At 42.4% G+C, this 23,112-nt stretch overlaps 1 protein-coding gene across 1 annotated transcript in view; it reads left to right on the forward strand.

Moving 5' to 3' along the window:
• SMURF1 (SMAD specific E3 ubiquitin protein ligase 1) overlaps positions 1 to 23,112 on the forward strand; it is a 2,072,011-nt gene that overhangs the window by 458,729 nt on the left and 1,590,170 nt on the right. The window lies entirely within an intron of this gene.

The raw sequence follows: 23,112 nt of genomic DNA on the forward strand, positions 1-23,112 counted from the left end.
TCTTCATTTCTTATTGGCAGTTGAAACATTTTGTCATTGTTTGGGAGCAGCCTTTCTTGACAGGATTATGAAGTATGTATTCATTTTTCATTCATTGTCAAAAATAGATGATTATATTGTAACTTCTATTTATTCATGGAATAAATCTGATTTTTGTCTTTAAAGTCTGTGACTAAATATTACTTCTTTGATGAAACTTCTTATCTTCACAGTGAGGGGTATATTATACATCACACACACTGAGCAGCCACTTGTAGCAAGTTTCTTCAAGTGATGTTAGAGGTACAGCCCAGTGCTAAAGCTGTAATAGCTGCAAATTTAATATATTCATGTCTCTCAGCTTCACTAGGAGTCTATATACGGAGAAACTGACAGCCTCTTGGCGACAAGTTGCCATCCTGGCTTTACTCTGGCAATGTCTTGAGTGATGTCACTGTTGCAGTATTTCAAAAAAATGGGTGTTCTCCACTGATGTCTGGCTGGAGTACCAAAGTTTAAACCTTCCGTGGAGCATACGTCTGAAGTCTGACCTCTGCTCACAAGAGTAGGGGTATATAGACTGAGATGTACAAGGATAAATGTTCAGACTGCCTTTGCCCCCCAGCTTGAATGCAGGTCTCGTGTCGGTCTGTTAGATCTTTTTTGTATTCGTTAGTACATTTAGCTTCTCCGAATCTCATAATTGTCCTGTCTGGGAGCTTAATTATATAAACTGTTTGCTGTATTATTGTTAGATGGCAGCTTGGAGGGGTAAGTGAGAGTGCAATAGGCAACTTCCCTACAAAGATCTTTATATCCAATATCTCTTCTGCCTAGGCACATAACACTACTGTAAAGCTTGTTCCGTTTTGCCAGTTTTTTGTGACCAAGACTTAGTGTTCCTGTCTGTCTTCGCAAGACACTTTCTTGGAGACCCAATAAATGAAGCATCTGGCCCACTGCAAAACTGTGAATTCTTCCACACTAGGTGTACTTCCACCTTGTAAGAAAAAAAAACCTCATGAGACCTAGGTCTAACACTGTCTGTTGCCTAGCCAGACTCCAGTGTATCCACAGAGGTTACAGAACACACAGTACATCTGACTCTACCTCAGACAGCCTCTACCACAACTCCCCCAGAGGCTGGAGTAAAGTTTGTGAATTGTAGATCCAATGAGACTATCCCTACTGAGAAGGGAGAACCGTAAATCATTTCACAGGGACCAGAAGGCCTTCAACAGATTTTAGTTAGGGAAGAGATTCCTGGCAATCTTATTGAGGCACATCAGGTGTTATTGTCTCCATGCTTTGTTCAGATTGGATGTCACTTGAAAGACAAAGCAGTGAAAGGCAAAGCATGTCTCCTGTCTTCCTAGCAAGGAGTAGTAGATGAACTTTTCTCCTGGATTGCTTAAAGCTATTATGGTCTTTAAACTATTTTCTTTTCAACTCCCTCTTACTCCTGAAAACGTTAGTAGAGTCTTATTCTGAAGAGGAAGAGGCTTCACATTCTGATGACCATTCATTAGCTTACTCCTCTCACATTCATTCACCTGGTCAGGTTCCTTCAGATGGTGACTATTTCATTTCACCCAATTCCCCTGTGGAAGAGGCATCATTTGAGGACACCATTTTAAATATGAGTTATTTTGAATGGGAGTCTAGACAAGTCTCTGATGTCCAAAATATGCAATACAACCTCTTGGAGGTGGGCACTACTGCCCCTTTCCCTGTCCTTCCAGTCTTGTAGACCTTTTTGGATGCTTTCATATCCTCCTTTTTGGCTCCTGACTTGCAGCCTCCTGTTCCCAAAAGGCCCGACAGATTCTACAAATACCAGAGGAAGTTAAGTCCTGTATAAATGCTTTAGCTGACTCCTCAGCTGTGTCTTTCTCTTCTGCCAAACCTAAGTTACTACCTAATGTTAATGCCCTTCCTTCAGACAGGGATAATGGGGCTGTAGACAGATGGGGAAAAAGTTTTATATTTTTCTGGCTTTCAGGGCTACAAGCTACTATACTTAGATGACCAAATACCTGTTCTCTCAAGTCTAAATAAGGTAGTGGTGGATTTGAAGGGCACAGAGTCTAAGAAACACATTTTGTCAGTGGTTTATTCAGGCCACTGAAGTGAATAGACACAGTATAAAGCTCAACTATGATTCTGTTGAGGCATCTTTCAAAGCAGTTGCAGTTATTTGCAGATAAGCATGGGTTTGCAGCCATTCCATGCAGGAGTATTTCAAAGCTGTGCTCATTGTTTCATCCTTGGCCAAAAATGTTTTGTTATGACCACAAGCAGCTATCCTTTTAAAAAACTTACAGTAGTAAGGTAAAACTGAAATACTGCAGACAAATCCCCCTTGCCTCCATACCTAGATACCAGAGGAATTGGCCATCCAAGCCTACTCATTTTGTTAGAAGGGAGCATAGACCTCTGCAAAAGCACAGGAAGATGCCCAGGAAAAGATTCACAGAAAAACCTGTAAGTGACCTCAAATATGGGAGGCGCCTCTTCTCACATAAGTCACCATGACTACTTTGCAGCCCTTTCACCCTCATTCTTACTGTGCCTCTCTTGAAAAGTTTCACTCAGTCCATTTCAAACTGGGAAAGATTACCACAGATGAGGGTTACTGTCCATCATAAAAAGACTGCACTATAACGTTGAAGGACAGGCATCCTCCCTTTGCCCCACAGTTAATTAAAGCTTCTTCCTCCCATCCTTCACTAATTGCAGGTCCAAGGCATAGTAGATCCAGTGCCTCTTCAATTTGTTGGAAGGGATTTTTACTCGAGATTTTCTGGCTGCAAGAAGAGGACAGTGGAGATCCATACTGGATTTCTCTTTTCTCAAAACATTCCTCCAAGTGCCAGCTTTTAAAATGCCCTCCCTCCAGACCCATTTGCTCTTTCTCACACAGGCATTCCTAGTCTTTCTGGATCTGAAGGATGCCTACCTGTGTATTCCCGTTCATCCCTCCTGTAGGAAATTCCTGAGGTTCTTTACTGGGTCATCCCACTTTTTTTTTTATAGGTTCATAGGTTGGTACTAGGGTATCGGCCCTAGGGCCTATACAAGCCTAGCCATAACAATTATCTGTTTATTTCTTACCACAGTATTTACTTCCCTGGACCCCTGTCTAGTAGGGTGACTGACATGATCCCGGGGTGAATTTCATATTTCCCATCAAATCATCAAGGTTTATCTTTTGTTTTTTTCTACAGCCCCCTGAGTATTCACAAAGTGACTAGCACCTATGGTGGCCTTTTGCAGTGCTCAGAGAGTTCAGATATTTCCTTAGTTTTAGATCTGTTGATCCAGGCCTCTCTGCCTCAGATCTTACTGCATTGCCTCCAGTTCAGTGTCAAACTTCTCCTGCTGTTAGATTTGTCAGCCATCTACAAAAATATCTTCCCTCCATCCCATTCAGGACCTAGTTTTTTGAGATGCAGTTTGGATATCAAAAAGATGCAGGCCTGCTTACCTCAAGAAAAGGTGTAAAACCTTAAAATTTACTTCCAGTCTCTAACGTTCCTCGGTGCCTGTTCAGCCAGGGAGATTCTGAGAGTATTGGGATTCATGGCAGCAACCATTCCAGTGCTCCCTTTAGCCAGGCTGCATATGAGGACAATTCAGTGTTCAAAACAGAAAAACGCCAGTACCCTGGTAGATAAGAGAATTCCTTTATTTTAACAGGGTAGTGTGTAAAACACCTACCCAGCAAATAATCAGACCGGTTTAAGCATAAGATCCTTCCTCAGTGATAAAGGAATTCTCTCCTCTACTCTGGTGCTGGCAGTTTTTCTATTTTAACTTTGCATTGGTGTGGCCGTGTGCACCTGCCATACTTTGTGGAGTAATTTCTTGGACAATTCAGTGGTACCTGAAAACTGTATGGTTCTGACACACTCTTCTCCCTAGTCACAGATGTCCTTCATAACTTTGCTTCAAGGGGATTTTAAGGTAGGTGGTTCAGGTAAACCTCAATATAGTACTACCTACCAAAGTACAGACATCAAGTCAAGAAATGTGATGTCCACAGACACCTCAAATAAGACTTGGAGGGACATGGATGGGCATCCACAAGTTCCAGGGCCTTTGACAGTCCGGCCTCAGGAAGGAACACATCAGTCTGAAAGAGCTGACAGCTCTCATTCAAGCTCTTCAGGTTTTCTTACTCCTCTGAAAAATAGGCCCTCTTTGAGAATTCACCGACAATATTACTGTTATGTAGTACATAAATGGGCAAGGAGGTACCAGATTATACCAGCTGAGCAAGGAGCTGAATCCTTACCACTGACACTGTAGAGGGACATCCACTTGGTACACAAATGGGATACACTCAATATTTCAAGATGCAGACCTGTCTGCGTCAAGCACAGTTTCCCTTAAGAGCACACAGGGAACCCACTCAGCCCAGGGTCTGGATCTCTCTCTGTACGTCTTCATCGAGGCCCCCATTGACTCCCCACTGGTACAGCTGTAGTGTTAGGTCCTCAGCCAGGTGTCCAAGCTAGGACTTCCAGCACCCTCTCTCTGAACCCAGTGCTTCGTGTCCCTGCCCCAAGTAGCTGCCAGTCACACACACACACCTGGGAAAGGCTGACACAGATTTACCTGCTGTACCCCCTTCTGATGAAAGTGTAAGGTAGTTATCAATGCCACCAGACACTCCATAATCAGCTGCTGTAAGGCCCTTAACAAAAGGTGTCCAATTATGCTGTGTAATATTAATACTAATACAAATTGTAGTAGTTGACCAAGACAGCTAGGCCTCCTGGACTGGCCCATAGTGTCACTAAACAAATATAAGCAGTTTCAAAGGTTAAGTGCTTTCTAAAAGGACTAGCCATAATAAAAGCTTTAAATATATTTAATAACAAATAACAACATGACAATACTGAGAATATATATTTGCAGTAAGATACAGATTTTAAATCAAAGGAAATATTGAAAATAGCATTGATGGACTGACATAGACAAAACAGTATCCAAACTAACCTTCACTATATTTTCCTGACCGAATCTGGGAGAATTGCTATTCCCTTCTTGCTTCCCAGAGCAAGGCAGATGATGTGGTAAATGGTACTTCTTGTTGTCAAGCCGAAGACAGAATACCCAATACTCTGAGATTTCCCACTGTAATATCTAAAACATCATTTCCAAGATGGCTGGCAGAATGACCTCATCTGGTTACCTGACTCTAGGTTCTCACGGTATCCTCCTTTGAGGCCGAGACAGATATTTAGCCTAGACAGCAACAGTACACATCTAAATGTTTATGGCAGGGCCCTGGAGCCATGAAACAATTCAAGTTCTTCCCCTCTTCTTTACAGAGGCTATTAAACAATGGTCTTTCCCAGACCTACTGACTCCAGCACCATTCAGCAGAGTGGGGTGATGTGTTGATAGCTTAATAGATAATTTAATTTCAAGAATTTTCAAGGATTTTCCAAAACTAAGTGGACTGTGATTAATGGCTTCTCTTCCAGTGTCCTTTGTGAACATATATACATACATGTATAGCCTCACATGTATTTTCTTCTATGTCCAGCAGGCCCCACTGTTTAACACTAGCAACTTTACAAATATAGTTTGATTTTCAAATGCCATACATTTCTCATGTGTGTGTAACATAAACATGTGTGCCAATCAGTTTGATATTTAAATGCCATACAGTTCTTATACATTTGTAACACAAGCATGTTGTATAACTCTGTTTGATAGTCAAAGGACATATCACTTTTTACAGAACTCCAGTGGGCTTTGCTGGCACTAGTCCATATCGTCCCATCTCTCTCCACCTACTGACTCCAGTACCATTCAGCACAGTGGAGTGCTGTGTTGATAGCTTAACAGATTATTTAATTTCAAGGATTTTCCAAAACTATCTGATCTGAAATTAACTGCTACTCTTCCAGTGTCCTTTGCTAACATATATGCTTACAGTATCACATGTATGTTCTTTCTTTGTCCAGCAGGCCCCATTGTTGACACATTTTTTTTTTTGTTTGTTTTTTTTTAACACTAGCAACTTTACAAATGCATTTTGATGCTGCTTGTAATATAAGCATGTATACAAATCTGTTTGATATTCAAATGCCATACAGTTCTAATACATTTGTAACACAAACATTTTGTATAACTAAGTTTGATAGTCAAAGTACATCATTCTTTACAGATTTACAGCTGGCTGTGCTGGCACTAACCCATATCAGCACACCAGCTGTGCAGGCTAGGCTGATTGAGCTTTCTTGTGACTTGGCTGTCTAGATAAACATGCTCCTTTAAGGAGTGTGTTCCATCACAGGACAACATTGTGGCAGACTCACTAAGCAAGTCTGAAGATCCCCTTGAGTGGACCTTCAACAGACAAAATCCATAAGTGTGGTACACCGCAGATTTATTTGCTTTTGAGGGCAACACGTAGCTCACCTTCTTTCCCTAGGACTCCTTGCACCTTGGCATGGAGGACAGATGCACTCTTTTCAGTTGAGAGGAAAGTTCCTTTATGCCTTGCCTTCCCTTCCCTCTAATACTAAGTGCTACTAAAGATCCAAAAAGAAGAAAAAAATCTTACTAGTGACTCACTTCTGGCCAAGGCAGCATGGTTTCACACTTCTCTGTTATTTAGCTAAAGGCAGTCACTACAAACTACCCCACAAAGTGGACCTCATCACACAGTAGACGCAATTACTTTATCATCATGAAACCTAAGCCTATGGATGATAGGATTCTTATCCCTTTCAGACACCATTTTTCTCAGGATGTACTTTGGGCTCTCCAGGAGGAGGTAAGAAGACCCAACACTGAAATCCACAAACTCGGAGGTTCCTCTTGTCTTATCTTATTTGAAGACTTGAAAGCAGATCTGGCACATTCTTTTGTCGGAGCCCACCTGTTAGCTGTTTCTGCCTGTCTACCCAGCAGTCCGCTTGTTATGTCCAGGCCTGAGGTCATACAGATTCTGAAAGGTGTACTAAACTTAAGCCTTCTGTGGAAACCAGTGCCCTCAATTTTGTTAGAAACACTCATTTTGCCTCCTTTTGAGCCAACTGCTTTTTCTACTCTCAAATTTTCCACCTGGAAAACTATCCTGTTGCTTGCTGTCACTTCTGCTAGCATAATTTCAGAACTACAGGTACTCATGCAGTCGCACTTTCTTTGTTTCACAAGGACAGGGTATCCCTGAGGGTTAATCCTCCTTTTGTGCCTGATATGGATGGTGTAAGATCTCGTGTAGGTCATCTTACTTTCCCAACCTCAGAACAGGAATAAAAGACCCCTACATTCCTTAGATGTGCACAGACAGCTGAAATTATATTTGGATAACACTAAGTCTACTCCTAAAACAGACCAATTGTTTCACTGACTCCAGGCTGGGCCAACCAGTATCTAAACAAACCATTAAAAAGCTTTATTTCTAAACCCATTTCATTTTGTTACTCGCACTGTAGCAAAACCCTGCCTGGCTGCCTATGAGCTCCTTCTACCAGGGCAGTGACCTCCTTGGGAGGCTTCTTCAAAGGGTAGAAGCCATGACAATCCTGGAAGCTGCCACCTGGTCATCCATGCACACCTGCAATAACCACTACAGAGTTCATGTTTTTTCAAGATCCAGGGCTGCCTTTGTTAGGTCAGTCCTTAGACAATTCCTTTTGTTCACTTATGCTCTGTGAATCACTCATTTGTTCGAAATGCTGCAACAGTGATGCGAGTCAGGACATGGTACAGATGTGTAAGAACTTAATTATTTATTGATGTTTAACTGGGTTAGTCCAACTGGGCTTGTGGCCCATTTTCAGTGGAGAACCCAGTAGAAAAGCTCCAATACATTTCTATTACAGAGTAACATTAATACTAAAAATAATGTGGCGAGAAACAATTATACAGAGCAAAAGTTTTACATTTGTTAGGTACATACAAACAAATTCCAAGTATTGAGATGGAGCCAAAAAAGACATTAAGAAACATAATTTTTCAGTGAGATAATGCATTGGGTAGAGCAGTAAAACAAAGTAAATATATAATTCTGCAGTTTGTGTGGAATTATGTAAATACCTTATGAGAAGTAAAGGGGGGGGACTAAGTGGGGTCCTTGGTAAGGGAGTGTGTGTAAATACCTTATGAAAAGTGAAAGGGGGGCTGTGTGTGGGGTCCTTAATAAAGGAGAGTGTGGGGGGGATAAGTGGGGTCATTACAAGGGCAGGTCTTGGAATTGAGAAAATATATGTTTTTAGTTTAGTTTTGAAGTGGGAGGTGTGTGGAATTATAGGTAAATCAAGGCTGTTCCAGGCATGGGTGACATAGTGTTTATAAAGTAGTTTGCCTATGGACTTTGTTGGGTGGTAAATGTCAAGTAGTTGTTTATTAGAAGTACGGAGGGTTTGGGATGGAGTGTAGATAGAGACTAAGCCTGAGAGAGATGGACAGGAGGAAGGTTTATAAAGGATAGCGTGAAGTATGTGAAATTGATGAAGTATTAATAGTTGGGGAAGTTCAAGCCACTGGAGAGAGTTTAAGGCAGTGCAGTGGTGTGATTTGTATGGAGAGTTAGTAATGAATCTGGGTATTTTATGGTAAGTTTGTTGAAGTTTCTTAAGAGTGGTGTCCTGAGTATTGGTAAGGGCTGGGGTGACATAAAGGAGGGTAGGGAGGAGGAGGGCCTGTCCAAGAGTAAGTCTAGAATCAGGAGTTAAGAATCTTTTGTTCCGATAAAGCAGGCTTAATTTTTGGTGTATTCTTTTTATACATTGGTGTATGTGTAGGTTGAACTTTAGTTCATTATCGATGATGACCCCTAGGAGTTTGGTATGGTTGTCATGTAGGATACTTGTATTATTAGAAGATGTAATAACAAAGGAGGTTTTATGGTGAGAATGAGAACGGGGAAGGAAAAGTAGGAGTTTAGTGTTTTTGGTATTAATCAGTAGGTTTTGAGAAAGCCATTGTTCTGTGGATAGTAGAGCTTGTTGCGTTAGGGAATGTAGTTCAGAAATGTTGTTGGAGGTAGAGGAAAGTGTAGAGTCATCGGCATATTGAATGAGAGAAGAATCTTTACAAGAGGAGAAAAGATCATTGGTGAAGATGTTAAACAAAAGGGGTCCTAAGATGGAGTCTTGAGGAACATCAGTAGAGATGGGAAGAAAAAGGGAAGAGGCTGACAGCCATTTGAGAGATTGTTCCCTGGCAGATGTGTAATCATTAAACCAAGCAAGTGATGAGAGGGATAGGTGTAAGCTAGCAAGTCTGGATAATAGTAAAGGATGAGAGACAGTATTGAAAGCTTTGGAGAGATCTAGAAAAGTTGAGAAATGAGTTTATTCTTGTCTAGAGCCTCTGCAATGGTGTTTGTGAAAGAGAGGAGGGCAGTGGTGGTACTGTGGATGAAATCCATGTTAGGTATGGGTAAGCAAGTTATGTTCTAGGAGGTGTTTAAGAAGCTGAGAGTGGACACATTTCTCTAGTATCTTAGCGAGGGGGGACAGAATAGCAATAGGATGGTAATTAGAAGGTTCAGTGGAATTTATACCTTTATTAAGAGGGATAGAAAATAAGGATTTTCAGAGGGTGGAGACAGTAGATTCAAGAGTGGATCTGTTAGTTAGCATAGATATAGGATAGGCAATATAGTCAGCAGCAAGTTTGGGGAATGTAGGAGGTAATTTGTCAGTGGAGGGAGAGCATGGTTTTAGTTTAAGTAACAGAGATTTGATATAGGTAGTGGGAACAGGCTGAAAGGTGAATGAAGTTGTGCTAGTTAGACTAGGAGGAGCAGGTATAGAAGTTGGTTAGTACTAGCGGTTATGAGATTTTGGATGGAAGAGATGAAGTGTTTGTTTAAGAGGGTGGCAGTTTCTAGTGGGAAAGAGTTTGGGTATGGTGAGGGATTAGTGGGACTTCCAGGATAGAGAATGTTGTTGAGAGTTGACCAAAATCTGCGAGGATTGGATTTATTGTTGAGCTGGGCAGGACTGTAGTATGACTTTGTCGTTGGTATTAAGTTTTTTAGCAAGGTTCCTCAATTGTCTATATTTGAGAAGAGGTGGTTGTATAGTTTTAATCCAAGCTTTCCAAGTGTTGTCTCTTTGTTTCATAAGGGACTTGGTCTCTGTGGAGAGCCAGGGAGCATGATTTGATTTTACTCTGATCTTCCTAGATGGATCTAGGGGAATCTAGGGTACTCAAGAAGATGTTATTGAAAGTGCTGACAGCATCATTTAGGGGGAGCTTTTTAAGGATGGACTAATCTGTGTTGTGGAGAATAGAGTTGAAGTGGGAAGAGTCGAAAGTAGGTAGTTTTCGATGGTCCTTGATGAGGTGGGTTTTGGGAGTATTGTGGTTGTGTCTAATGATGGAGGTAGGGAGATGGTCACTGAGGGAATTGGGTAATGTGGTGGGATTGTGGTAGTGGTGAGGGGTATTGGTTAAGATCCAGTCAATTATGGACCTGAAGGTTGAATTTCTATGGAATCGAGTAGGTGTTGAAATAAGTTGGTGGGACCCATGAAGGTGGATGCTGAGCTGGAGAGAATCAGTTAAGAGCTTGGACCAGGCTATGTTGACATCACCGAGGATGTGTCTCGTGGTATATTGACGAGAACCAGGATAGGATGTTTTCAAGAATGGGCAAATTGTTGCCAGGAGGAATATAGATGGAAGCTAAAACAAGTTTATGTGGGTTCAGATGGCAGTTGAGAATGAAGAGTTCAGCAGGGAGGGAGTTAGGAATAGAGTAGGTGTAAGGAGAGATGCTAAGGTTGTTAGTAGAGGATGGCTACGCCACCTCCTTTTTTTACAGGTCTGTCAGATCTGAAGATGTTATAGCCAGTTTGGGAGTATTTCACTGTCTGAGATATGTGACTTAAGCCAGGTTTTTGATAGGGAAGGAATGTTTTGGGCATTGAGAGCAATCCATGAGTGCAACTCAGTAACCTTATTTGTTAGGATTTTAATATTCCGAGAGTAAATGGTTAAGTCTTTGGCAGGGAATGATTGTTGTGCCTGTGACTGATGATTATTAGAGGTGTGAGACGGGGGCAGTGGAGAGTTAATTGTGGAGGAGGTGTTGGGGAGGGTGGGGGGGAGATGAATGAGGGGCCTGTGTTGGAATGGACATACTCAGAGCAGAGTAGTTTAAAGAGAGGTGTAAGAGTAGTAAATGGTAGAGTTTGAGTAGCTTTAACTTGGCTTTAGGGGAAGGTTTAATAACTTGTAAGAAGGGTAGTTTGTATAGGCTTGTGGTAGAGGTAGTGAAGAGATCTGGGGAGGTAGTAAAAGATGATGTAGTTGGTGGTATATTGTAAGAGTGAGAAGTTGGAGAGCATTGGAGTGGATTATACAGAGTGGGGTGGTAAGAGGTGGTAATAGAGAAACAGTAGTAGTGTAGAAGATAAAAGTAGATATTGCATGTTAGAGTAGAGTATGGTTGGGTTGGGAGAGTAGGAGGTGTCTTGGAAGTGATGTTGATAAGATTGACAGATTAATTATGTGAGAGTGGCGAGTGACAGCAAGTGGAGCTGTAGTGGGTAGTAGGACAGGAAGGGGAGGGATAGTTAGGTATAAAGGTAATTGTAATGGGGTGTGTGGGAATGGGGGTAGGGTAGGGGAGCGAACGGAGCAGGGCTACACCGACAAGGAAGGACTAAGAAGACCTAGCAGCTGATACAAAGGACAGAAATGAGAACAGGAAAGGCAGGGGGGGTCTATGTAAGAGCAGAGGTGGCTGGGCTATGTTCAGGTCAGTTGGACTCTTAAAAAAGTTGAGACGAGTACTGAAGAACAGCAGGAGAGAAAAACTAGGAGGGGTGCACAGGACTGACAACACAACTTTGATAGAAAGCAGCAGACAGGGAAAGAGGGTTAAGTAGGCAGTAGGAGCAATTCAGGTAGGAGGTATAAGTTAGAGAAGGGTAGAATGGAGGGAGTCTAGAAGAGGAAGGGATAACGAGTCAAGTGTAAAAGATAAAATAGTTACTGGGTGTGGTCTGCAGGTGAGTAAGAGCCACCACAGGAGTAATCAAGGACTAATGGTAGCAGGTATCCTTAACAGATGAGGTGAACATACTTAGATGGTTTTCACTGGAGAGGGATGCACACTGGAGGTACTTGACTGTAGGTGAATATCCAGACAGAGTGGGCCCGAGGGCGTCTGGGCTGGTCGGGTGGCTTTATTTGTCTGTAAAAATAAAACAAATACAGAGAGAGTTATAAGGGGTAGAGGGGAGATGTAAAGAGGGTTAGAGTCAGTAAAGTGTGAGTAAAAATTGGAGGGTGAAATGTGTGGATGTTTAGGGATAATACAGTAGAAAACGTGAGGAGATCTCGTAATTAAGAAATGAGGGGAGAGTGAGGGTTTAAACTTAGTGCAGGTTAAATAGGGTGATTAGGAACTGAGTGCAGGATAAATAGGGTGAATGAGATATGAGTGGGGGGTATAGGAGTAGTGATAAAAGATACAGCAGTGTAGAAAAAAAACAGTTACACAATACAGTGGAGTTATGCAATTTTGTAAATGTGTTGGCAAACAGGATACGATAAAAACAGAGATGCTACATATGCAATGAACAGAATTAACAATTCAAATTAAAACAGAGTGGCAAACATACTAAAACAGGCTTACAAACATTAGCTGTTACAACAGGATTCAAATGACCAGTCAGTACAGGTAATTTCAGCAGAGCAACGATCAATATAGCACAGTAATATCTGATAGCTACTAGACAGTGTATGGCAGTCGGTAATACTTATAAACTTCAGCACAATTTGTGGTTACGTCAACTCAAAGCAGTACTGCTTAGGGAATATTACTAAGCGGCTAACTGGCTCCTAAGTGTCCATGCATACAGAAGAGCAATATCCAAGGAAATGAAATGGCTGCTAAACACTAGTTGCGTCCTAAACCAGAGAGCAGGTAAGTGGGAAACCCATATTTAGTATGTTTTAGTCAGTGAAGCAGAGAAAGAAGGGAACCATCGTGAAAGGTCATATTTATTGTGTGTTGAATCCAGCATCAAATGTGTAATAGTCTACCCTTCTAGCATTTACAAGTGTAGCGAATCAGTAATTAAGCACAGAATCAGGGCAGACACAGAAAACGGCTGAACCTGTGCATCAGCCTTCCCATTAGCTTGTACTGTTCTACTGTAATAGACTAGCTATGGTGTAATAGTCTACACTTCATGTTAAAAATGCAGCGATAACAGTAATTAAGCACAGAATTAGAGCAAACACACAATGGCTGAACCTGTAAAACAGCCTACCCTTTTAGCTTGTACAGTTCTAGTACAGCCAAGCACAAGTACGAGAGCAGAGCTAAGACAAATAAAACGGCCAGAGTATAGTAAACAGTCAAATCCCTCTAGTTATTAATTTTGTAGCAAGACCTTCAGTTGATTGCAGAAAAGAACAGACACAGAACAGCCTAGAAAGGCTACTCTGCCCAAGTTCAGTTGAGCACGAACCTCTTTTAATGCATAATAGCATTTTACTACTTTTCCACTCACAGGCTGTTTAGTTGCTCTTTCAGATCTACTAGAGGCAGCAGTAATATAGGATTACAGAACAAACACAAACAAACGACGTATAAAGGCTACACTGCTCTAGTTCTGACCAGCACAAACCTTTTTATTGCAGAAATAGCGATTGTTCCTGTTGTTCCTCACACAGGCTCTTTAGTTACCCTTCCTTAGTTTTGCAGGAGGCAGCAGAATTAAACAGTAAGGCTTACCTGTGGAAGGCTCGGATACACCTCAGGACCGCTCGTTGAGAGGGGAGAGAGAGTAAAGATGGCTCCAAGGGAAAAAAAACACGCCAAGGCTTGGAGTATGGGTGACCTACAACATTACCCTACGGTAGGGGGGGGGACAGGGAGGCAAGCAGAAGAGAAAAGATAAATTGCATATAAAGGAAACGATAGACTTGAGAATGAGGAGTTAGGTAAATAGTATGATGAAGTATAGGAACAGGGTGGGGGCAAGCAGAAGAGAGCAGGAGTTCACCAAGGGGGGTATTACACCCACAAGGAAGGACTAAGAAAACAATCAGAGAAGCTGATACAAAGGACAGAAATGAGAGCAGGAAAGGCAGGGAGTTCTATGTAAGAGCAGAGGTGGCTGGGCTATGTACAGGTCAGTAGGACTCTAAAAAGTTGAGTCAAGAGTACTGAAGAACAGCAGGAGAGAAAAACTAGGTAAAAACTTACCATAATAGTACATGCCTGATCTTTGTAGTGTCTTTTACAAAGTGCCAGGAGTTTCTCACTTGGTTGACAGATCTCTTATAGAAGTTGGGATTCCACGAGAACATTCAAAAGTCCTGTTTGACTCCTTCTCAGAGGTTTGTGTCCATTGCTGCCAGCTGGACACCTCAGTTCAAAGAGCTTTTCTTCCACAGGAAAAAAATAAATCTATATCTAGAGCTGTCTAAGGCTTTCCAATCTGACTTCAATCACTGCAAGGGAATACCACAAAATGTTGGGTTCTCAAGGCATCTGATTTTCATGATAACCGTAGCAAGACTCCACATGAGAACGATGCAATGATGTCTTAGTCTGCTTTGTCACAGCATCAGTATTCCTTGTCTTTTCAAATCCCAGTGCTGGAGTTTGTCAGTAAACAAATTACTTGGTAGAGACAATAAATATTCCAAAATTTAGGTTTCCTCTTATCCCTCCCTGTTCCAAAACATTCCTGTCAGAAGTTTCAGATTCTGCTTGGGGAGCATTTTCAGGAGGGTTAATAGGTAAGGTGTTTGGGACATCTAAGACAGATGCAGGCACTTAATTATGAAAGAGATGCTTGCCTTGATCAAAACGCTCAACTCTCTGAATCATCTTTGATCTCTAGAACCTCTCAAGTTGATTAAGTCAATACCACAGTCTGGTGGTACATATTCAAACAGGGGCAAACCAGATTATACCACATTTGCTGACTAGTCATGTTAGTTTGGGTATAGCTTCACAGTACAGTCTTACTCTATCCCATTCTGTCAGAGCAGTGTTGTGTGGCAGACAAACTGAACAGGACAAGGCAGACCCTCGCATATGCAAGTCAGATCAGGGCATCTTCCAAGATTTGATCCATCTGTGGGGAGTTCTTCTAGTAAACCCATTTAATTCCTCTCTAATCCGCTGGCAAAATTCTGTTCCAGGACTCCGTTCCTGAAGGGCTTTAAAGACCTGTGCCTTTTTCCTTGACAGGAATGTGTCTTTATGCTTTTTCAACCTTTCCACCGAGATCCTGTGTACTTCTGAAGATTCAGAAGAAATCCACCAAGATCTTTGTGGTGACTCCCTTTTTGCCGCAAGCAATGGTGGTTTTCCCTTTTGGAAATGACCAGGAGCAATTACCACAAACTGCTTCACAGAATGGATCTGATTACAAAAGATCAGTGGTGTGTGGTACACCCTGACATCAGTCAATTTCAGCAGACTGCCTTTAGGCACCTATTTACTGTGGATGTGCAACAGGTACTAATGAAGGCAAGGAAGACTGCTATTAGAAAATCATGCATTAATAATGGAAAAGGTTATTTAGTTGGTTCAAACTACAATGTAACCAGTACCTATTCAAGACTAGTTTTTCTCTAGTTTTACAGTGTAAGTAACTTTCTAATGGCCTTTCTTACTCCTCCATCAAGGTTCATTTATTGGCCAATTTAGCATGTCTGCCCTTGGATACTCCTCTTTCAAGGCTTTCTCATGTCAAAATGTTTTTGAAAAGAGGTTTTACTTAAGAGGCTGCCAAGAAAATGTCCCCTTCTTGGGATCTTAATTTTGTACTGGAGAGGCTAACACTTGTTCAAATTGAACCAGCTAATCTGACTGACTTGATGTTCTTAATCAGTAAAACTGTTTTCCATGTTGCTTGAACTTCTATAAGAAGTGTCCAAGTTGCAAGCTCTTATGGCGTGTCAACCCTATCTTATTTTCCACAGAGACCGGTTTTATTTTTTCGAGAACTTACCTTTTATGGTGAGTCAGCCCGATCTTATTTTCCACAGAGTTTTTTTTTTTTTTTTTTGAGAACTAATCATTTATGGATAAAGTGCTGGCTGAGTTTACTATAAGCCAAAGTGTCCATTCCCCCATTTTCTTAAACATGAGAGAGAGCGAGGATACTGCATGCTTTGGATGTCAACTGACAACTTTGGTACAGTCTTGCCATATCTAAATCTTTTCAGATCTTCATATCTGCTGAAGGTAAGAAGGTGCAACCTCTATCAATATAGACTATTTTCATATGATTGTCTTAAGGCTATTACCTTTTTTATGCTCACTGCAGTAACATTTTTCCAGGTAGGGTCAAGGTCCACTCTGCCAGGGCCTTTTTTTCCATTTATGGGTTTTTGGAAAGGATTGGATTCTAGAAGTATTCTAAAAGCTGCAATTTGGTCATCTGTCTATAATTTTAGAAAGTACTAGAAACTTGATTTCTTCTGTAGGTCTAGTTCAGACTTAGCAAGGAACATTCTTCAGGGACTTCTGGACTCATGTTCTTCGTGTTTCACTGTTGCAGTCATTACATTTGGGTAATCTGCTGGCAGGTTGCCCTCATTCGTCCTGAATTCCAAAGTCTTGGGTCCTGCGTTGGTTGCTGTCTCCTCTTCCATGACGTCAGGTTGTCAGGGGTATAAAACATGCAGCCGACGCAATTTTCTTCAGTCTTTCTCGCCATGCGGTGCCCAAAGTAGAAGCATTTCGCAAGTGCCAGTTGGCCAACTCCTGAAATATTCGAGTTTGAGTTTCAGAACTGAAGTCTTCACTAAAGCTAAGTACCCCGTTGGGGAAACTTTTTTCTTGCTCCATACCAATGTCAGAAAAAGTTAATTGTATTACTTGTGGGAAGCAAATACCTCATAAGGATTTCCATTTATACTGTATTCCTTGCCTAGGCCCTGATTGCAACGTGCCTGGCTGTCGGTTTTGTGCTAGATTTAACCAACGCTCTATTAAGCATCAGTATATTTTTGCCTCAAAGTTTTTTGGAAACTGATTTAACTACCCCGAAATGTCATCGGATAGCAATCCGACTACCGGAGTACATAAAAACGCAAAGAAAAGGACAGTCGAGGTCCAAAACCGACGACGCTTCTCCTAAGCCAGTGGCCGGTTTGCTGGTACTCAGTGAGGCGCTTTGCAGCCCCTGATACCCACTACATTCGAGTAGCAGGCCCCTGTCGACACCCATGTGGAGTCCGGCATGCCGCGAGATACTCAAAGTATTGGACCCATGGATGTATCTCCCTCAGACGGGTCCAGAACCGCTGAGCAGGCACCGGCTTCTGTGGGTGTATTTAGGCCTCAACATTTGTATATCAAACCGACGGCAGCTGCAAAACCAAAGACAAAAGCAACTTCTAAAACTAAAAAACTGACGCATGAGCCATGTGCACAGGCTTCTATGTCTAAAAAACAGATGATAAAAATGGCTGAAGACCTTATTACCTTAAGCAGGGGTTCCCATCCCCCTCCAGATAAGAGGCCTAGGCAAGACACTGATTATGAATCTTCAGATCAGGTTTCTATTTCTTCTGATTTCTCTTCTGATCAGGAATTATCTATACCTCCCTATGAGGATTCTGATGCAGAGGAGTCTATACCATCTGCATCACCTCCTGAGGATTATTCATTTGGAGAAACCTTGCATAATTTGAGGGAGCATTTTCACTGGGAGTCAAGATTTCTCAGAATCAAAAAAGAGGCTCAGGGATTTCCTTCTCCCTCAGCACAGGCCTTTAGCCATACCCCCTGTTTTAGACATTGTGGATGATGTGTTTTCGGAGTCTAGATTGACCCCTGACTTCTTACCTCCGGCTTCCAGCAAGCCTGACAGATAGATATTACAGGGTCCCTGACTCTCATAAATTTTTATTTAGAAACCCGGCTGCTGATCCTGAAACTATTTCACAGGGTCCAAAGGGAGTTAAAGCCTCAACAGCAAAAAATCCTACCCCCTCTGACAGAGATTCAAGGGCACTGGACAGATGGGGAAAAAGGTTTATGCATCTGCACCCTTGGCAATTAGGGCCTTAAACTGTCAATTTCATATGCTCAAGTATCAACAACATGTTATGGGATTGCTGAAACAGAAAATGATGTTGATTTCTGAATGTGCAGAAAATAAAGAATTGCAGGAATTATTGCATGCAGCTGAACAGGTTGGAAAGCATACTTTGCAATGTGGTTTTGATTCCTTAGAGGCCTCCTGCAGGGCCGCAGTTACTGGATCTGTGTTTAGGAGGCATGCCTGGCTAAAGGAACAAAATTTGCCTGATCATGTTAAAGCTAAATTGCTAGATGCACCTTTACATGATAGCATGATACTCTGTTTGGTATTAAGGCAGAAGAGGTTTTAAAGAATATGGAAGACAAAGCTAAGTCTATGCAAACTGTAAAAGACTTCTTACAAGTGCAGCCACCAAGATTCAGTAGACACTGGCCTACAAAAAAATTGGTCCCTTCCTGTGTCAGACAGAGCTCAAAAAGGCAAATCCAGATGCCCTAAGGGTTCCAGATACCAGGCACAAGATTCATACAGGTTAAAGCAATGGGGCGCTTCTACCTCCAAATCTGGAGGAGATAAAGAGCAAACCTACAGAAAATAGTCCCAATGACTTCCCTCTGCCTACACCAAGCACTTATCTTTTGGCAGCACCCTTAGAGGGAAAATTAGCACTTTTTGCTCAAAATTGGTAGTTAATAACCCAGGACAAGTGGGTGCTAAACATAGTATCACAGGGATACAGATTCCATTTCCATACTCTGCCAATGGCAAATGGTTGGCCAGATCTGCCAAAAAATCAATGGGCAGAGGCACAGAAACAGGTTACGTCCCTCATGGATATGGGGGCCATTCAGTCAGTACCAGAACAGGAAAAAGGACAAGGTTTTTACTCAAGACTGTTTGTGGTACCCAGAAAGGACAAGGCCTGGCGGCCAATACTGCATTTATCCATTTTGAACACATAACTGGACATTCCAAAATTCAAAATGCTGACTTTGCAGCAGTTTCTGCCCATGCTGGGCAAGAATGCTTGGCTGGTGACATTAGACCTAAAAGAGGCATACCTGCATGTCCCTATAAGACAATCGTGCAGAAGATACCTCACATTCAAGGCTGGCTTAATGCATTACCAATTTTCTGCACTGCCCTTTGGCTTATCTACTGCGTTCAGGGTCTTTACAAAGTGCCTGGCACCAGTAATTGCATTTTGCAGACAAAGAAGTATACAAATATATCCTTACTTGGACGACTGTCTCATTCAAGCAGAGAACAAGAATATTCTTCTTCAACACCTGGCGTTTCTGAAAAGGCTTCTAACATGCCTAGGGTACATAATAAATGAAAAGAAATCACAACTGGTACCCTCTCAAAAGATAACATTCCTGGGTGCAAGCTTGAATACAACTGCCCAGATGGCTTACCTCATGCCAGACAAGCAAAGGCAACTGACTTCTTACTTCAAACTGATGGCAACAAAAACCCAGTTGTCTGCAAGACAAATTCTGCAGGCTTTGGGTTTCATGGCATCCTGCATTCTACTGATCCCATATGCAAGACTGCATATGAGGAAACTTCAGTGGTACCTAAAAGGTTTATGGAGTCAACATCGTCACAGTCTGGAAACAATGATTCCTCTCATTCCCTGCCTACAACAGGAGTTTCTATGGTGGGCCAAGGCATGTCACCAAAACATGGGGACGGGCCTTCACTCTACCCCCTGCCAGCCAAACCTTAACAGACGCATCAGATTATGCCTGGGGGCCCACATGGCGAGAAGATGCATTCAGGACATATGGACCCGAAAACAAATGCATCTACATATCAACCAGAAAGAGATGCTAGCTGTTCAAAATGCCCTAACAGCCTTCAAGGACTTGCTTCATCCAGGACAATTACTGATAAAGACGGACAACACCACGGTCATGTGGTATATCAACAAGCACGGGGGCACACACTCATACCCCTTTTGAAGATTAGCCATGGCACTGTGGGACACAGCTTTGACTTAACAAATACATCTTCAAGCTCAATTCCTGCCAGGAAAGCAAAATACTCTGGCAGACGATTTAAGCAGAAACCTTATGAATCCTCACAAGTGGAAACTAGATCCACAAGTCTTCAGCATGATAACAAAGAAATGGGGGAGCCCAGACATAGATCTATTTGTCTCTCCTCAAAATTATCAATTAAAAAGATTCTGCACAAGGACTTACCACAGACAAGCATGGAAAGTGGACGCCCTATCCTTCAGTTGGAAAAACCTATCGGTTTACGCCTTTCCTCCTCTGCCTCTTCTTCCCAAGGTCCTCCTAAAAGTCAGACAAGATAAACCAAAGATGATACTAATTACCCCAAACTGGCCCCGCCAGTACTGGTACCCAGTCCTAAGGAACCTGTCTCAATACCCAGCTTGGACATTACCTCAAAGACCTCGACTACTGTCCCAGCAAAACAATCAGATCCTGCGCAAACCACTCCAGACACTGAACCTGGCAGCATGGCTGATCATGTAGTTATACAAACAACACCTCTCAGTAAAGCTGTAATGGATGTCATTTTGGAAGCCAGAAGGCCTAGTACTAGAAAATTTTATGCTGATAAATGGAAGAGATTCTGTGCTTGGAATCAAGCAGAAGAAACTGATACAGCAGGACCAAATATTCCTCAGATATTACAATACTTGACTGAGATGCTTGACAAGGGCCTATCTTTCTCATCAATTAAAATCCATGCCTCTGCCATTTCGGCTCATTACACTACAGAGCCACCAATCTTTTCTCATTCTTTACTAAAGCAGTATATTAGAGGAGCCAAAAATTGAAGGCCTCCTAGAAGATCACCAGTACCTGCTTGGGACCTCAATTATGTGTTGGAAAAGCTCACCCTGCCTCCATTTGAACCAGCTGCTACCTCTGATATAAAGTTCTTATTATGGAAAACAGCTCTGCTGCTAGCAATTACTTCAGCAAGAAGAGTTTCAGAGCTACAGGCCCTCATGGCTGTAGAGCCTTTTATCATATTTTACCCAGACAGGGTGTCCCTGATGACAAATCCTACATTTATGCCTAAGGTGGTTTCCAGTGTGGCTCTTAACCAAATTATTCATCTGCCAACCTTTTATCCAAATCCGCAGAACAAGGGGGAGATAATTCTGCATTCCTTGGACGTACACAGACAGCTAAGATTCTACTTGAGCAGGACTAAAGCTCTAAGAAAAACTGAGCAATTACTAGTGACATATGCTGCAGGATCAGAAGGAAAGGCTATTTCAAAGCAGACTATTTTGAAGTGGACAAGCCACTGCACTAGTTTCTCCTACTTACACCATGGTAAACCTGTGCCCAAGGGCATTAGGTCTCATTCCACCAGAGCTGCAGCTACTTCAGCAGCCTTTCTCAGAGGAGTACCAACCAAAGACATTCTAGAGGTTGCTACTTGGAGTTCTTTTCACACCTTTACAAAGCATTATCATTTGCCTCTCTAAGTCCAGGGCAGGCTTTGCCACTGCAGATGTTGATCGTGTTTCACTGTTGCAGTCATTACTCTTGGGTTATCCTGCTGGCAGGCTACCTGCAGTCGGTCTGAATTCCAAAGTCTTGGTCCAGCGTCGGTTGCTGTCGCCTCTTCCCTGACATCAGTGCGCCAGGAGTATAAAAGATGCAGCCGATGCCATTTACTCCAGTCTTTCTTGCCGCGTGGTGCTCGAAGCAGAAGCAGTTCGCAAGTGCCGGTCGGCCAACTCCTGAGATTTTCGTGTTCGAATTTCAGATCCGAAGTCTTCATTTAAAGCTAAGTACCCCGTTGGGGAAACTTTTTTCTTGCTCCAGACCAATGTCAGAAAATGTTAATTGTATTTCTTGTGGGAAGCAAATACCTCATAAGGACTTCATTCTTATTGTATTCCTTGCCTAGGCCCTGATCACGACGTAGCTAATTGCAGAGTTTGTGCTAGATTTAACCAACGCACTATTAAGCATCGGTACGATTTCGCATTTCATTACTTTGGCCGAAGATTTAATTACATGATGTCATCGGATAGCCATCTGACTACTGCAATTCACAAGAAACGCAAGGAAAAGGACAGGCATCCGAGGTCCAAAACTGACGATGAGGCTTCTTCTAAGCCAGTCGCCGGTTCTCAGTGAGGCGCTTTTGCAGACCCTGACGGCTCACTACCTCAGAGCTGCAGGCCGCTTCCAACTCCCACGTGGAGCAGGCTAGGCCTCTGGACACTCAAGGTATTGGACACTCGGAAAATATTCCCTCAGATGGGTCCAGAGGCACTGAGCAGGCATCTGCTACTGAGGGTGTTTTCAGGCCTACACAGTTGTATATAAAACCGACTACAGCTCCAAAGGCAAAGACTAAAGCACCACTAAAGACAAAGAAACAAGTGCAGCAAACCCATGGACAGGCCTCCATGCCTAAAAAACAGATGCTCAAAATGGCCGAAGACCTAATTACTTTGATCAGGGGGTTCCCATCCCCCTCCTGAGAAGAGGCCTAGGCAAGAGACAGAATATGAATTTTCAGATCGGGTTTCCATTTCCTCTGGGTCCTCTTCTGACCAAGAATACTCTCTGCCTCCCAATGAGGATTCTGATGCTGAAGAATCTATCCCATCAGCCTCCGCTCCTGAGGATTTTTCTTTTGGGGAAACCCTGCATACCATGAGGGAGCACTTCCACTGGGAGAGCCAAGACTACTCAGAATCTACTACCTCAGCACAGGCCTCTTACTATCCCTCCTGTTTTAGAAATAGTAGATGTGTTTTCAGAGTCAGGCCTGTCCCCTGACTCTCTACCCCCTGCTCCTGTTAAGCCTGACAGATACTACAGGGTTCCAGATTCACATAAATTTCTGTATAAAAATCCTTCTGCTGACCCAGAAACTATTTCTCAACGTCCCAAAGGGGTAAAGGCTTCCACTGCAAAAAACCCTATCACCTCTGATAGGGATTCAAGGGCACTGGGCAGATGGGGGGAAAAAGGTTTACACTTCTGCTACCTTGGCTGTGAGGGCTTTAAATTGTCAATTTCATATGCTTAAATATCAGCAATACTTATTGTCACTGCTTAAACAGAAAATGTTAAATTCTGAATGTGCAGAAAACAAAGAAATGCAG

The sequence above is a fragment of the Protopterus annectens genome, chromosome 12.part0 (genome assembly GCF_019279795.1).
Source record: "Protopterus annectens isolate FY-2018-M chromosome 12.part0, PAN1.0, whole genome shotgun sequence".
NCBI lineage: Eukaryota > Metazoa > Chordata > Ceratodontiformes > Protopteridae > Protopterus > Protopterus annectens.